Genomic DNA, 16197 nt, shown 5'->3' with positions numbered 1-16197 from the left:
TGTGGGCAACAAGGAGCCAGTGCAGGGATTGACAGAGGGGAGAAGTTGGAGAATAGTGGGGTGACAGGTGCATTAGACAGCAGCAGAGATTAGGATAGATTGGAGGGGTGTGAGAGTGGTAGAAGGGAGGCCACAGTTCAGGAGCTTGCAGTAGTCAAGGTGGGAGATGAGGGTTTGCACTGGTGTTTTTGCAGATTCATGGTTGAGGAATGTGTGGATCCTGGAGATATTTTGGAGTTGGAGTCGGAAGGAAGTGGAAAGGACTTGAAGGAGACATCAGAGTCAAGCTTGTGGGACTGGGGAAAGTGGGCGGCCATTGACTTTGATGGATAGTTCAGTTGGGGGGGTTGAATGAGATGGTGGAATGATGATAAATTATTTTTTTCCATGTTAAGTTTTAGAAATCTAGAAAAGAAGAAAGATGAAATAGCGGACAGACATTGTGGGATTCTGGTTAGTAAGGAGGTGATATCAGGTCCAGAGAGGTAGATCTGTGTGTCATCAGCATAGAGGCAATACTAAAAGCTGTGAGACTATGAGCTGTCCCAGGCGGAAGGTGTGGATGGAGAAGAGCAGGGGACCTAGAACGGAACCTTGGGGGACACTGAAACATAGGGGGCGAGATAAGAAGGTGAAGTGGGAGACACTGAAATTCCTGTCTGTTAGGTATGAAGAGATCCAAGAAAGGGACAAGTCTATAAGGCCAAGAGATCAGAGAGTCTGTAGTAAGAGGGAATGGTCCACTGTGTTGAAGGCAGATGCCAAGTCCAGGAGGAGGATAAACTAGTGTTGCTTGGATTTGGCAGTAAGTAGGTCGTTAATGACTTTAGTCAAGGCAGTTTCAGTGGATGGTATGGTCAGAAGACAGATTGTAAGTGTTCAAAGAGGGAACAGGAGGAAAAGTGGCAGGACAGTTCAAAATAAACGTGTTGTTCCAGTAGTTTTGAGGCATAGGGGAGAAGTGATATGGGGCGATAGTTAGACACAGAGGATGGGTCAAGGGAGGGCTTTTTGAGGATGGGTGTGATCGAAGTATGTTTGAAGCATGAAGGGAAGACACCAGTTGTTAGTGACAGGTTGAAGACAAGTTGAAGAGGTTGGTTAGGGTTGGGATGAAGACAGGGGTAAGGTTTGGACTGGGGTGGGATGGGATTGGGTTAAGTTCACAGGTGGTAAGATGTGATTTGGAGAGTAAAGAGTGATGAGCGAGCACTAAAGTGCTTGGGTGCTCATTGCTCGTGTTTCTGGGGTGCTCGACCTGAGCAACGAGCCCAATGTAAGTCAATGGAAAACTCAAGCATTTTTCTGGCCGCGCCCCCTGGAGTTGTGGAGGGGGCCTATTAATTGGCCAAATCGATGGAAACAGTGGTCAAATGATATGGGAACAGCATGGAGAAGACACCTGGAAGCATCTTTAACTATCAGGTCACTGCTGTGAACAATGTTGTCAGAGTATTATGCCACTTTTATGGACTCACAATAGAACATACAAAAATGAAGCCAAAATGGATTTTACTGGAAAAAATGTTAAGGAACATTCTTTCCAGGGTAATGACTTGTACATAAAGCAGAATAAATAACCAAAAACAAACATGCTCCTCCACACCTTGGGCTATGTTCACAACTAGCGTTTTTAATGTGTTTTTACACTTTTGCATTGCTTTCAACTGTGAAAAATACATTCACCAGTAAATGCAACTTTAACATTTTGCTACCTTATCTGGCCATGTTTTGTGTGAGACATGATCAGACACATCCTGTTTAATTTTTGAAGGATGGACTGTGAAAGTCACAGAGCCTATTTTTACGATTGATCAGGTGGCCCTTATTATTGTTAGAGGGCCAGCAGTCATCCCTCACTATTGTAAGAGGGCCATCAACCGGCTATGCTTTCTTGTTCTCATGAATAAGGAGTGGGTCTCCTATACTGTTATTGCGTATGCAGTGACTGCAAGGGCTGCCAAAAATTTGGACGCACCACAATACCTCTTTGAAGAGACATATAGGAGGGCCTCAATTAAAAAAAAATTCCCATTATAAAGGAGTATGTTTTCTATACTGTTATTGAGCATGCAGTGACTGCAAGGGCTGCCAAAAATTTGGACGCACTCCAATACCTCTTTGAAGAGACGTAGAGGAGGGCCTCATTAAAAAAATTGTTCCCATTGTTAAGCAGTGGGTCTCCTATAGTGGTAATGCCCATGCAGTGACAGCAAGAGCTGCCAAACAATTGGATGCACTCCAATATTTTTTTGAAGAGACATAGAGGAGGTCCTTATTAAAAAAAATGTTACCATTGTTAATGAGTCGGTCTGTTATACTGGTAATGCCCATGCATGCCCAAGTGCATGGGCTGAAAAACATTTATCCCAGGGGGCATATATGAACATACTGTATAACAGTATATACAGAATGTTAGAGGTAGGCCTCTAAAAAAATTTCCTACGGGCATCAAACACACCCATAAAACAAATTATGTGGGTGTTGCATCATGGTCACCCTGGTGATATGGTGGCGGAGGATGAGGAGAAGGATAAGGAGGAGAACAACAGAAATAGACAAAATCAGGGGTGTATACCCATGCATGGGTGTGAAGAAGTGCATGGAAATAGACCCCCCAAAAAAAACACTGGATTTGACTTTATGTTCCGCTGCTAGTATCCAGTGGTATTGAAAAGTCTGGCCCAATCCAGCCCTTGTTCATTTTCATAAGAGACAGCCTGTCAGCATTTTCAGGGGGCCTATCAGTTATAATGCCCCCATTGGCAAGAAAACCCTGCTCTGACAAAACGCTAGTGGCAGGGAAGTCCAGGACCTCCAAGGCGTAGAGAGCCAGTTCATGCCACGTGTCCAGCTTAAATACCCAATAGTTATAAGACACAGTTGTGCAGGAAACCTGCTCTTGTTCCTCCTCCTCATTATCACCAAATCTGCGTTGGGATTAGATAAGGCTGGGCTGTGTGGCATCACACTTTATGGTTCCTTGCTCCATCTCTTTGTGCTCCTCCTGCAATGCCTCCTCTTTAATTATGAGCAGCGAGTGTTTCAGTAGACAGAGAAGTGGGATGGTGATGACAATTATACTGTAATCGCCGCTCACCATCTTGGTGAAGTCCTCAAAGTTTTGGAGGACTTAACAGATGGCTGATATCCATGTCCACTCATCAGTTCTTATCTGGGGAGGCTGACCGGAATAACAATGGGCGCGTTGAAGCTGATACTCAACAACTGCCCTCTGCTACTCACAAATCCTTCCAAAATCTGCAATGCGTGGTGACATCGCACACCAGTCGGTGAGCTGGAAACTGCAAACACTGCTGAAGCATGGCGAGGGGGGTGAAAGCTAAAGGAGACTTTTGAAAATGGGCACACACATGGCGTACTTTGACAAGCAGCTCAGGCAGATCCGGGTAGGTTTTGAGAAACTGCTGAACCACTAGGTTGAGCACATGGACCAGGAATGGTCCAGAGAGGATGGGGTATCAATACCCCTTGAGGAAGGCTCAGGCCGAAACGTGCGTCAGGGGAGGTGCACACCTTGGCAGATTGTCTGGACTTGAGAGATTAAGGTAATACACGTATTAAGGATCGTAAATACTGGTGTTATAAACCATATGTTCACTTTCAATTGATGACATGTGGATGTATAGCGCATAACCAAACATGATATAAATGTGTATTGTCAGATCTCCCTATTATATTATATATAATATATTCCACATACAATTAGTGGATAATATGGACATATCTTTTAAAAGACTGGTCCAGCATCCTGCCATTCTGTGACACCTTTATGCTTAATGTTTTTATGGGGAAGGTGCACTACATGGCGGTCTCAGACTCAAAGTGTATCAAATGAGATATGTAATGTGGTACCAACCTGTTTTTTGGTGAATATAATATATGCTAACTATTGGTACTACTATCCAATGTTTATTTGGATGTTACATGACTTATTATGTCTTCATTATGCACTTGTTATATTTATTGAAGTCTCGATAAGGATATATGAGTCTGATGCATGTCCTTGAGTAGCACTCTTTTGGGCAATTTTTATCTTCATGTCTTATGCACTCTATCCCATTTGATACTAATAAAGTTTTTTCTACTTTTTCACCTATCAAAGACCCAGTATCGTTTATTTCGGACCTTCGGGTCATCCCTTCCTATTACTAAAGTCTTCACAAGTAGTAATGAATATTGCTGACACCCCCCTTCTGAAACACAGCATGTATTTATACACCCAGGCAGGGTGTTAATTAGCCAGAGGGAGGTAGCCGCTTGTTCCTAGAGACAGCCTCTAAGAAGATGTCTGTAATGCTAAACTTAGAGATCTCCTGCAACCAACTTCAGGGCAACTGTCTGTCACCTCTGACACACCCGTGACACAGATTTACAGTCCCTGACCATAAGTTTCAATGAGGTGCAGCATCTGAAACATAACCCAAGTTCACTGAGGATGTTTTTGCGCTACTGTATGGTTTTGGACCTAAAAACTCTGCACTCGTTCAGTGGGTGTGGTTTTTATGAGTGGGACATTCATGATTGAAGGACTTGTCTCTACTGATGGGCGAACCCGAACAGTAAAGTTCGGGGTCCGTACCGAACACCTACTGTTAGGGCATGGACCCCAAACACAGACTTCCTATGGAAGTCCGTACTACTGTTTAGGTTCTGGTTTGGGTGTTTCCCATGCTGTCACTTGCGTGACAGCGCAGGAAACACAGGCTCTGATCGGCTGTAATAGTGTCGACTGAAACTGGAGGAGGTGGGGATGAGGGAGACAATACAGAGGGAACAAACTCCTTTAATAAGGATTGATGAAAGACATTAGGGATGCGAAGTGATGGAGAAAGCTTTAATCTGAATGCCACTGGATTGACCACCTCAAGGATCTCATAAGGACCAATAAACTTTGGACCCAACTTTGCCGATGGCACTTTAAGTTTAATGTTCCTGGTTAACAACCAAACATTATCCCCAATCTTAAAAACAGAACCCACCGAACGTCTTCTATCGGCCTTCAGTTTTTGTAGAGTCTGAGCAGTCCCAATATTCTTTTGAACCTCCTTCCAAATATCCCCAAGTCTTTGTACGGCGACCTCCACCCCAGGACATTCAGAACTAATTCTAGAAAATTCACCAAAATGGGGATGAAACCCATAATTACAGAAAAATGGAGAGGTTCCAGTAGACTGATTCACTCGACTGTTAAAGTCAAATTTAGCGAGAGGTACAAATGAAGACCAGACCTCCTGCTGAGACGCCACAAAACACCTTAAAATTTGTTCCAAAGATTGATTTGTCCTCTCAGTCTGACCGTTGGCCTCAGGGTGGTAGGCAGATGAAAATGACAAGTCAATCCTGAGTTTACTACAAAAAGTTCTCCAGAATTTAGAGACAAATTGTACTCCCCTATCGGACACAATGTTAAGCGGGATACCATGTAACCTTACAATATGGGAAATAAACAAATGTAGAGTGTCTCTGCATTAGGTAATCCAGACAAGGGAAGAAAATGAGCTTGTTTGTTGAATCGGTCCACTACCACCCAGATAGCAGTTTTCCCATCAGACAGAGGCAAATCCGTGATGAAATCCATGGACAAATGAGTTCATGGTCTTTCTGGAATTGGTAATGGAGCCAATTTCCCGGCCGGCAATGACTGACTTTAGCGCGTGCACAGACTTCACAAGCAGATACGAAATCTTTGATATCATTAAGCATGGATGGCCACCAAAAAAGTCTGGCAATGGCTTTCCATGTAGCAGTAACCCCAGGATGACCACTCAAGACGGAATCATGAAATTCCTGTAACACATGCAATCTTAGGTACACGGGCACAAATAATTTAGACACAGGAGTAGTGGGAGGAGCCAATGACTGGGCATTACGGATCTCTTCCTCCAATTTTGAGGTTACCATAGAAACAACAATACCCTGAGGAATAATGGAGGATGGAGGTTCTGGAGGAGAAACTGGATTGAGACTACGAGACAATGCATCAGCTTTCACATTCTTAGACCCCGGTCTGAATGTAATAGAAAAATTAAACCTTGAGAAAAACAAGGACCATCTGGCTTGTCTAGGAGTTAACCTTTTAGCTGACTCAATATAGGCTAGATTCTTGTGATCAGTGACCACAGTAACTGGATGAACCGCTCCCTCCAAAAAATGCCTCCATTCCTCAAAGGCTAATTTTACAGCAAGTAACTCACGATTCCCAACATCATAATTTCTTTCCGCAGGCGAAAATTTCTTAGACAAAAAAAGCACATGGACGCAAGTTAGTCACAGTTTTGGGCCCCTACTCCGACCTCCGAAGCATCCACCTCTACAATGAATGGTTCTTGGAAATCCGGTTGGATCAGAATGGGGGCAGACATGAAACACTCTTTTAATTTTTCAAAAGCCTTGATAGCACTCGGCGACCTTATCTTGAGATTTGTCCCCTTACATGTAAGGTCAGTAAAAGGTTTAGCAATGTCAGAAAACCCCTTGATGTTATGTTCTGCTACCAGAGCTAAGGAAAGAGAGGAGATCTGTCCCTACGATAGAACTCAGCTTAATCCCTACGATGTAACAGGGGACCTGATCCTGCGATCAGACCTGCTAAAGTCCTAAGCTAGTCTGTACGGAGACCTATAGATGTGGGGAAGGAATCCCTACAAGCACTAAGGACTGGGAGGAAAATGGGACACCTCCTAACAGAAATAGTAGCAGACAGACGAACAAACAAAACACATAGAACACAGAGGTCCGTAGACCAAGCAAACTAACAGAGTTAGATACAGAGCACAGGCTAGCTAGAAAGTAGTTATACAATGAAGTCCAGCAAAGCCAGAAGGGCGGAGCAGGATTAAATAGGCCAACAAGGTCATGTGACCAGCAAAGGAAAAAACCTAAGAGCAAGGTTCTAACAGTACCCCCCCTTCTAAGAGGATCCTCCGGATCCCCTAGGACCAGGCTTATCAGGAAATCTCCTGTGAAACGCTCTGATAAGTCTGGACGCGGAAACATCATCTGACCTCACCCAAGAGTTATCCTCGGGTCCGAAACCTTTCCAGGCCACAAGATACTGCAAACTACCTCTATACCGTCTAGAGTTAAGGATGCGAGAAATTTCATATTCCCCGTCCTCCACCACTGGAGGAACAGAGGCAGAGGCGTCACCATCCGACACAACAGCTTTTTTTAACAGAGAGACATGAAATACCGGATTAATTCTCCAGGAGGTAGGAACCTCCAACCTAACAGCAGATTGGTTGACAACCTGAAGCACCTTAAAGGGCCCTACAAACTTGGGACCCAATTTCTTAGAAGGAATCCTCAACCGCAGATTCCTAGAGGACAACCAAACCATGTCACCAACAGCGAACAAAACCTCCTGTCGTTTCCTATCAAAGTAGTCTTTAGATTTTCTGTTGGCCTCCTGAAGATTACCACGCACATCCGTCCAAACTCTCTCCAAATCACCGGAAAAATTCTCCTCCTCAGGCACGGCAGATCCCAACTTGGAGAACGACCCAAACGACGGATGTCTCCCAGAACAACAAAAAAAAGGCGAACAACCAGCAGAAGAAGATGTATGATTGTTCAGAGCAAATTCAGCAAGTGGCAGAAACTCAGACCACCCCTCTTGATTGTCTGCCACAAAACAACGCAAGAACTGCTCAACATCCTGGTTTTTCCTTTCTGTCTGGCCATTAGATTCAGGATGATATCCGGAGGAGAACGACAAATGAACTCCCAACCTGTCACAAAAGGCACGCCAAAAACGAGCCACGAACTGAGGACCCCTATCAGAAACAATGTCAGTAGGAACGCCATGAAGTCTGACAATTTCCTTGACAAAGGCCTTAGCGAGAGTTTTAGCGCAGGGCAGTTTGACGAAGGGAACCAAGTGACACATCTTGCTAAAACGGTCCACGACCACCCAGATGACAGTAAAACCCTCAGAGGGGGGAAGGTCAGTTATAAAGTCCATAGCCAAATGTGTCCAAGGAGCACTGGGAACCTCCAAAGGACAAAGCAACCCCGCAGCAGGAGTATGTGAGGACTTAGATCTAGCACATATAGTACATTGACGCACCCACTTAATGACTTCCTTCTGCCATCCAGGCCACCAAAAACTGCGACCCACCAGTCTCTTGGTCTCAGAGATTCCGGGATGACCTGCCAACCGAGATTCGTGACACTCAACAAACAAATCTCTCCTAAAGGTCCCAGGCACAAACAACCTCCCATGAGGAGTGTTAGATGGGGCATTCTCCTGTGCTTTAAGAATCTCATCTTCCAAAACGGAGTCCAAAGCAGCTATCACAACACCTTCTTGTAAAATGTTCTCCTCTTTCTCAGCACCGACTATGGGAGAAAAACTGCGAGACAAGGCATCCGCCTTAACATTCTTAGTACCAGGGATGTAAGTAACGGAGAAATTAAACCGCGAGAAAAACAGTGCCCACCTAGCCTGACGGGCATTCAGGCGCTTGGCAGCATCAAGATATATCAGATTTTTATGATCCGTAAGAACCTGAACGGGAAATTCCGCACCTTCCAAGAAGTGGCGCCAGTGTTCAAATGCGAGTTTAATAGCCAATAATTCCCGATTACCAATATCGTAATTCAGTTCAGTCTCCGAAAATTTTTTTGAAAAAAAGGCACAGGGATGTAATTCATCCCCGTTATCCTGAGACAATACTGCGCCAACCCCCACAGAGGAAGCATCAACCTTAACCAAAAACGGCTTAGTCACATCAGGCTGCATAAAGATGGGAGCAGAGGTGAACCTCTCCTTGAGATACACAAAAGCTTCAATAGCCTCAGAAGACCACTGAACCGCATCAGCACCTTTCCTGGTGAGATCGGTCAGAGGTTTGACAATACTAGAAAATTTTTTTATGAATTTTCTGTAATAATTGGCGAAACCTAAAAACCTCTGTATCGATTTCAAACCAATAGGCCTAGGCCATTCCTGTACAGCTTGAACTTTAACCGGGTCCATCTCAAAACCTTCGCTGGAGATAATGTAACCCAAAAAACTAATTCTCTGTACAGCGAACTCACATTTCTCCAGCTTAGCAAAAAGCGAATTGTCCATTAACAACTGTAATACCTCACGTACGCTCCGCCAATGAGACTCCAGATCCGGCGAATAAATCAAAATGTCATCCAAATACACAACCACATTTTTGCCGATCAAAGGTCTAAGGATGTCATTAATAAGATTCTGAAAAAATGCAGGAGCATTAGTAAGACCAAAAGGCATAACCAGATTCTCAAAATGACCCACTGGAGTGTTAAAAGCAGTCTTCCATTCGTCACCCTCCTTCATGCGCAACAGATTGTATGCCCCCTTAAGGTCAATTTTAGAGAACCACTTGGCCCCCATTAACTGGTTAAACAGATCAGGAATCAATGGCAGTGGGTAAGGATTGCGTACAGTAATTTTGTTAATCTCACGAAAATCCAGACAAGGACGTAAACCGCCGTCCTTTTTTTTTACAAAAAAAAATCCAACCGCCACAGGAGACTTAGAGGGCCTAATGTGACCGGCGGCCAAGCTTGTCTGTATGTATTCCTCCAAAGCCTTCCTCTCAGGAATAGTAAGGTTAAATAAACGACTTTTAGGAAGAGTCGCTCCAGGGACAAATTCAATAGAACAATCATAGTCTCTATGGGGAGGCAAAACCTGCGATTCCTTCTCAGAAAAAACTCTCCAAAAATCCTGAATAGGAACAGGAAATTCTCCCCTATCCAAAGCTGCAATACGCCCGTTACAACACTTGTCATAACATTTATGGCTCCAGGATTTAATTTCACTGGTAGACCAATCCAGTACAGGATTGTGAAATTTTAACCAGGGCAATCCCAATATTACTGGAGAAGGCAAGTTATTCAAAACTACCAAATCCAATTTCTCATGGTGAACACCATTAATAGTGAGAGGAAATTCACAGACCTTGAGAGTAATATTCTTCAAAGGGGAACCATCCACAGAAACCACAGCAATGGGGGATGATAAAGGTTCGGGTTTTAAATTGAGTCTTTCCAAGAATCCCCCATCAATTACATTCAGAGTAGACCCACAATCGACAAACACCCGAAATTCCATTAATTTTTCCTGAGCAATCGTGGAAGCAGCTAAAAATACACCCTTGGAATTTAAACAGGCAATACGGGCATGACTGACCATTTTTTTTTCTTTCTTCATACGAAGCTCACAGCCTTTAATCAAATGACCAGATTTTCCGCAATAGAAACACAAGCCTTCAAAAAATCTACGGTCTTTTTCTTGAGAGCGAGGTGCCACCGATCCAATCTCCATCGGTTCACCACTGTTAGTACACACATTCTCATAACCAGAAACTGACATAGCAGAGGATTTGCTCTCATTAACCCTTGCACGCAGTCTCCTATCCACCCGTATAGCTAATTGCATAGCCTGTTGCAAATCTTCAGGTGTAGGATAAGCAATTAGCAGGTCTTTAACCCTTTCATTGAGCCCAGCAAGAAATAGACTTTTCAGAGCAGAATCGTTCCACCCTGTTTGAGTAGACCAACGACGGAAATGAGTACAATATTTTTCCACATTACCTGATCCCTGTTTCAAACGTCTCAACTCAGTCTCAGCTGATGCGACACGGTCAGGATCATCATATAATAGTCCCAAAGCAGAAAAAAAACTATCCACTGATCTGAAGCATGTATCACTAGGTTGCAAAGAAAAGGCCCACTCCTGAGGCTCTTTGTGCAAAAGTGACATTATGAACCCTATGCGCTGGGATTCATCCCCAGAGGACTTGGGTCTCAAACGAAAATACAATAAGCAAGCATTTTTAAATGAAAAAAATTCTCGGTGTTCACCAAAAAATAAATCCGGCAAACATACCTTAGGCTCCAAGAAATGTGCTCCAGGACAGTTACTCACGTGCTGACGGAGCTCGGCCACCTCCAGAGAGAGTCCCTGCAGGCGATGAGCCAAATCCTGAACCGACACCATGATGGAACAGAAAAATCTTTCCTTAGAGAATTTGCAGGCTGGACTTACTGTTATGTTCTGCTACCAGAGCTAAGGAAAGAGAGGAGATCTGTCCCTACGATAGAACTCAGCTTAATCCCTACGATGTAACAGGGGACCTGATCCTGCGATCAGACCTGCTAAAGTCCTAAGCTAGTCTGTACGGAGACCTATAGATGTGGGGAAGGAATCGCTACAAGCACTAAGGACTGGGAGGAAAATGGGACACCTCCTAACAGAAATAGTAGCAGACAGACGAACAAACAAAACACATAGAACACAGAGGTCCGTAGACCAAGCAAACTAACAGAGTTAGATACAGAGCACAGGCTAGCTAGAAAGTAGTTATACAATGAAGTCCAGCAAAGCCAGAAGGGCGGAGCAGGATTAAATAGGCCAACAAGGTCATGTGACCAGCAAAGGAAAAAACCTAAGAGCAAGGTTCTAACACTTGATACATTTCCTATAATAGCTGGCGAATCCCAGAAAATGCTGTAAAGCCTTAAGATCACGAGGCTGTACCCAGTCAATTATGGCCTGTACCTTCCCAGGTCCATCTTAAACCCTTCTGCAGACAAGATGAACCCCAAGAACGAAATTTCCTGAACAGAAAAAACACATTTTTCCAATTTTTAACCGTGATTTTGTTTAGTTCCCGGAAATCGAGGCAAGGACAGAGACCCCCATCTTTCTTTTTTACGAAGAAAAAATACGGCAGCTACCGGAGAGGAGGAAGGACAGTATGACCCTTCCTTAAACTTTCGTTAACATAATCTTTCATGACGGCCCGTTCAGGCCCGGACAAATTGTAAAGGCGAGCTTTAGGCAGTTTGGCACAAGGAATAAGCTCAATAGCACAATCATAAGGACAATGGGGAGGTAGTATTTCTGCCTCTTTTTCCAAGAACACATCTCCGAAGTCCTTCAGGTACCCCGGCAGACCCTTCAGACTAGCGGGGCATATTTGTACAGTTTTTAGACATTTCTTGCAACAGTTAGAGCTATATTTAACAATATCCCTCTGACACCAATCAATGAAAGGATTGTGAATCTGCAACCATGGGAGCCCCAGTACCAACCCAGCTGGTAAATTATCCAACGCACAACATGAGAAGGATTCAGAGTGGAGAGCTCCTACTTGAAGCAAAAAATCCACCGTAACCTTCTTGACCAAATTCCTGGATAATGGTGTTTTGTCAAGGGCGAAGACTTGTAAGGGTCTTTCTAAACTTACTGTCCCTAACCCTAACTTCAGAACCAGACCTGAATCAATAAAGTTAGCAGCAGACCCACAGTCGATGAACACCAATGTTAATAACACTTGGTTCTCAAAGGATAACACAGTATTTATCAGTACCCTAGAGGAGGAAGAAAAAGGTACCTGGAGTCTGGGTGACCTCCTCGGCCGTCACCCAGACTCAGACGTTCTCCTGATGGTTTGGTAGCCTGAGGATGAGTAGGGAAATCCTTGAGAAAATGTCCAGAGAGACCACAGTACAGACAGAGTCCGAGATCTTGTCTGCGTCTTCTCTCCACAACACCAAGACTGGCAACTCTGATCTCCAATGGTTCCACTTCCGGTAAATGCCCTTGCTCCAGGGAAATAGAATGGGCAGCCTGCTGTTCATCACGTCTCTTACTGATTCTATGGTGCACTCGTATGGCCTGGGTCACGGCTTCCGCCAGAGAACAAGGAGCGTCATGGAGTACCAGGGCGTCCTTAAGGGTTTCAGAAAGGCCTTTGCGAAACAGGCACCTGAGAGCTGCATCGTTCCACAGAACTGAAGTGGACCACTGCCGGAACTTAGTACAGTAGTCCTCAGCTGTGCGACCCCCTTGTGCCAGGTTCATGATCTTAGCCTCAGCGACCTGGATCCTGTTGGGTTCATCATATATCAGTCCAAAACGGTCAAGGAAGGCGTCAACAGAAAACCGTTCTGGGGCCTGTGGGGACAAGGAAAATGTCAAGGTCTGAGGGCCCCCTCGCAGTAGAGACATGATTATTCCCACCCACTGGAACTCCTCCCCTGATGATTGGGGATGCAGGGTAAAAAATAACCTACAGCTCTCCCTGAAGACCCTAAACTGGTTTCTCTCTCCAGAAAATTTATCAGGGAGGTCTATTACAGGTTCTGGAGAGACCAACTGTACATCAGTGGGTACTGACGTCACAGCGACTGCCCGCAGTGAAGGGCTATCTGACCCTGCAGCTGACATTGTGATGACTCCAGACTCTGGCATTCTTTAGCCAGATCCTGAGTCATCAGCTTCAAAATCGCCATTTGGTCACAGAGCGTGTGAACAGTCTCCATACAGGCAAAAAAGAAAAACATATGGGCCAGACGTAATGTGATGCTGAGTCACTTTTCACGGCCAGGCCATGAGACGGGATAGTCAAGGAGTCCGAAGTCAAAGCCAGGAGAGTACGTCATAAACAGAGGGAAGAGGCAAAGGTGTAGTCAGGTAACGTTCCGTAGATCAGAATACCAGGAGGAAGCAGATCAGAGCAGAAGGGGTTAAACAGACAGATGGTCAGAACAAGGTCCAAGGTCAGGCAGCAGAAGATCAATAAACAGAACTCAAGGTACAGAGAACAAACCTCACACTAGCTGAATGTACGTCTGGCAGATATCTTGGGGAAACAGCTCAGTTAAGTAGCTAGGCATTCAACTGGAATAATGAACACCTGAAGATAGCCAGTGCCTCCCAGTCTCAGGTTGGACAGCCGAGCTGTCAATCACCACACTGACAGCTATTGCACACCCCTGTACCAGAATGGATGGTCTAGCTGTCAATCACAGTACTGACAGCTCCAGCACGCCCCTGTACAAGATTGGACGGCTGAGCTGTCAGTAACTGCATCCCAGACACAGTGATGGGTGGAACAGTGACAGTAAGTATGTTTAATTTAGAACAATAAAGGCTTTTGTGTCCATTTCAAATAAAATATTTTATTCACGGTGTAGGTGTTTTTATTTTACATTTCAGCTTCACTATGGGGTTAGTATTGAGGGCGTCTTATAGACGCCTCTCCATTACTAACCTGGGCTTGATGTCAGTTGGCATTATAAGCTGACATCAACCCCAACCCTATTACCACACTGCCACCGCTACAGGGCAGTGGACAGAGCAAGGCTAAGTGCCAGAATTGGCGCATCTTATGGATGCGCCGTTTCTAGGGCGGCTGAGGGCTCCTGTTTCTAGCCTCGGAGGAAGCCAATATTTATGGCCCCTTCCTAGGCTATTAATATCAGCCCCCAGCGGTCTGCATAGCCTTTGCTAGCTGTTAAAATAGGGGGACCCCACATCATTTTTTGGGGTGGTCCCCCATTTTAATAGCCAGTGAAGGCTAAGTATACAGCTGGAGGTTGATATTAGTAGCCTGGGAAGCTCCATGGGTACCCCCTTCCTAGGCTAAAAACATCCGCCCCAGCTGTCTGCTTTCCCTCTGCTGGTTAATAAAATTACGGGGGACCCCACGCCATTTTTTTCCAGAAATTTACTCATTTATTAATAAATGATATGAACAGTAAGGTACACACGCAAAGCACGGGTTATATATATCACATATTTATATCTATCTGTATATCTACAGTGGTGGCCAAAAGTATTGGCACCCCTGCAATTCTGTCAGATAATACTCAGTTTCTTCCTGAAAATGACTGCAATCACAAATTCTTTGGTATTATTATCTTCAATTAATTTGTCTTCAATGAAAAAAACACAAAAAGAATTGTCCTAAAGCCAAATTGGATATAATTACACACCAAACCTGAAAAAGGGGGTGGACAAAAGTATTGGCACTGTTTGAAAAATCATGTGATGCTTCTCTAATTCGTGTAATTAACAGCACCTGTAACTTACCTGTGGCACCTAACAGGTGTTGGCAATAACTAAATCACACTTGCAGCCAGTTAACATGGATTAAAGTTGACTCAACCTCTGTCCTGTGTCCTTGTGTGTACCACATTGAGCATGGAGAAAAGAAAGAAGACCAAAGAACTGTCTGAGGACTTGAGAAACCAAATTGTGAGGAAGCATGAGCAATCTCAAAGCTACAAGTCCATCTCCAAAGACCTGAATGTTCCTGTGTCTTCCATGCGCAGTGTCATCAAGAAGTTTAAAGCCCATGGCACTGTGGCTAACCTCCCTAGATGTGGACAGAAAAGAAAAATTGACGAGATATTTCAACGCAAGACTGTGCGGATGGTGGATAAAGAACCTCGACTAACATCCAAACAAGTTCAAGCTGCCCTGCAGGCCGAGGGTACAACAGTGTCAACCCGTACTATCCGTCGGCGTCTGAATGAAAAGGGACTGTATGGTAGGATACCCAGGAAGACCCCACTTCTTACCCCGAGACATAAAAAAGTCAGGCTGGAGTTTGCCAAAACTTACCTGAGAAAGCCTAAAATGTTTTGAAAGAATGTTCTCTGGTCAGATGAGACAAAAGTAGAGCTTTTTGGGAAAAAGCATCAACATAGAGTGTACAGGAAAAAAAAAGAGGCATTGAAAGAAAAGAACACGGTCCCTACAGTCAAACATGGCGGAGGTTCCCTGATGTTTTGGGGTTGCTTTGCTGCCTCTGGCACTGGACTGCTTGACCGTGTGCATGGCATTATGAAGTCTGAAGACTACCAACAAATTTTGCAGCATAATGTAGGGCCCAGTGTGAGAAAGCTGGGTCTCCCTCAGAGGTCATGGGTCTTCCAGCAGGACAATGACCCAAAACACACTTCCAAAAGCACTATAAAATGGTTTGAGAGAAAGCACTGGAGACTTCTAAGGTGGCCAGCAATGAGTCCAGACCTGAATGTCCTACTGGGTCTGGCTGCGGCGTGTCCGTTGGTCTGTTCTGGAGTAGCACCTGGTGTTCATCGGGAGCCAAGCCTAACCTCACTATCAGAGGCTCTAGCAAACAGTCCGGTGCTCTCTTAGTCACGCCCCTCCAGGCTCTCCAAGGTCCGCGGCACAGTGGTTCCACAAACCACAGATTGCTCAGGCTATGGAATACGCTGGACTCCGGTTCCCTTCTGACCAGAATATGTACCAAGAACTCTGCCGTCAGAAAGGTGTGCAGGAGAAGTTGATGATGCAGTTACAGTACCTGACTACTGTCGTCACTGCATTCTTGGTCTTCTATCCTTTGGATTACGATATCGGAGAGAATGAAGACA

The sequence above is a fragment of the Phyllobates terribilis genome, unplaced genomic scaffold (genome assembly GCF_046119375.1).
Source record: "Phyllobates terribilis strain yellow unplaced genomic scaffold, ASM4611937v1 Scaffold_8__6_contigs__length_399053987, whole genome shotgun sequence".
Lineage (NCBI taxonomy): Eukaryota > Metazoa > Chordata > Amphibia > Anura > Dendrobatidae > Phyllobates > Phyllobates terribilis.
Note: the sequence above shows the minus strand (reverse complement) of the source record.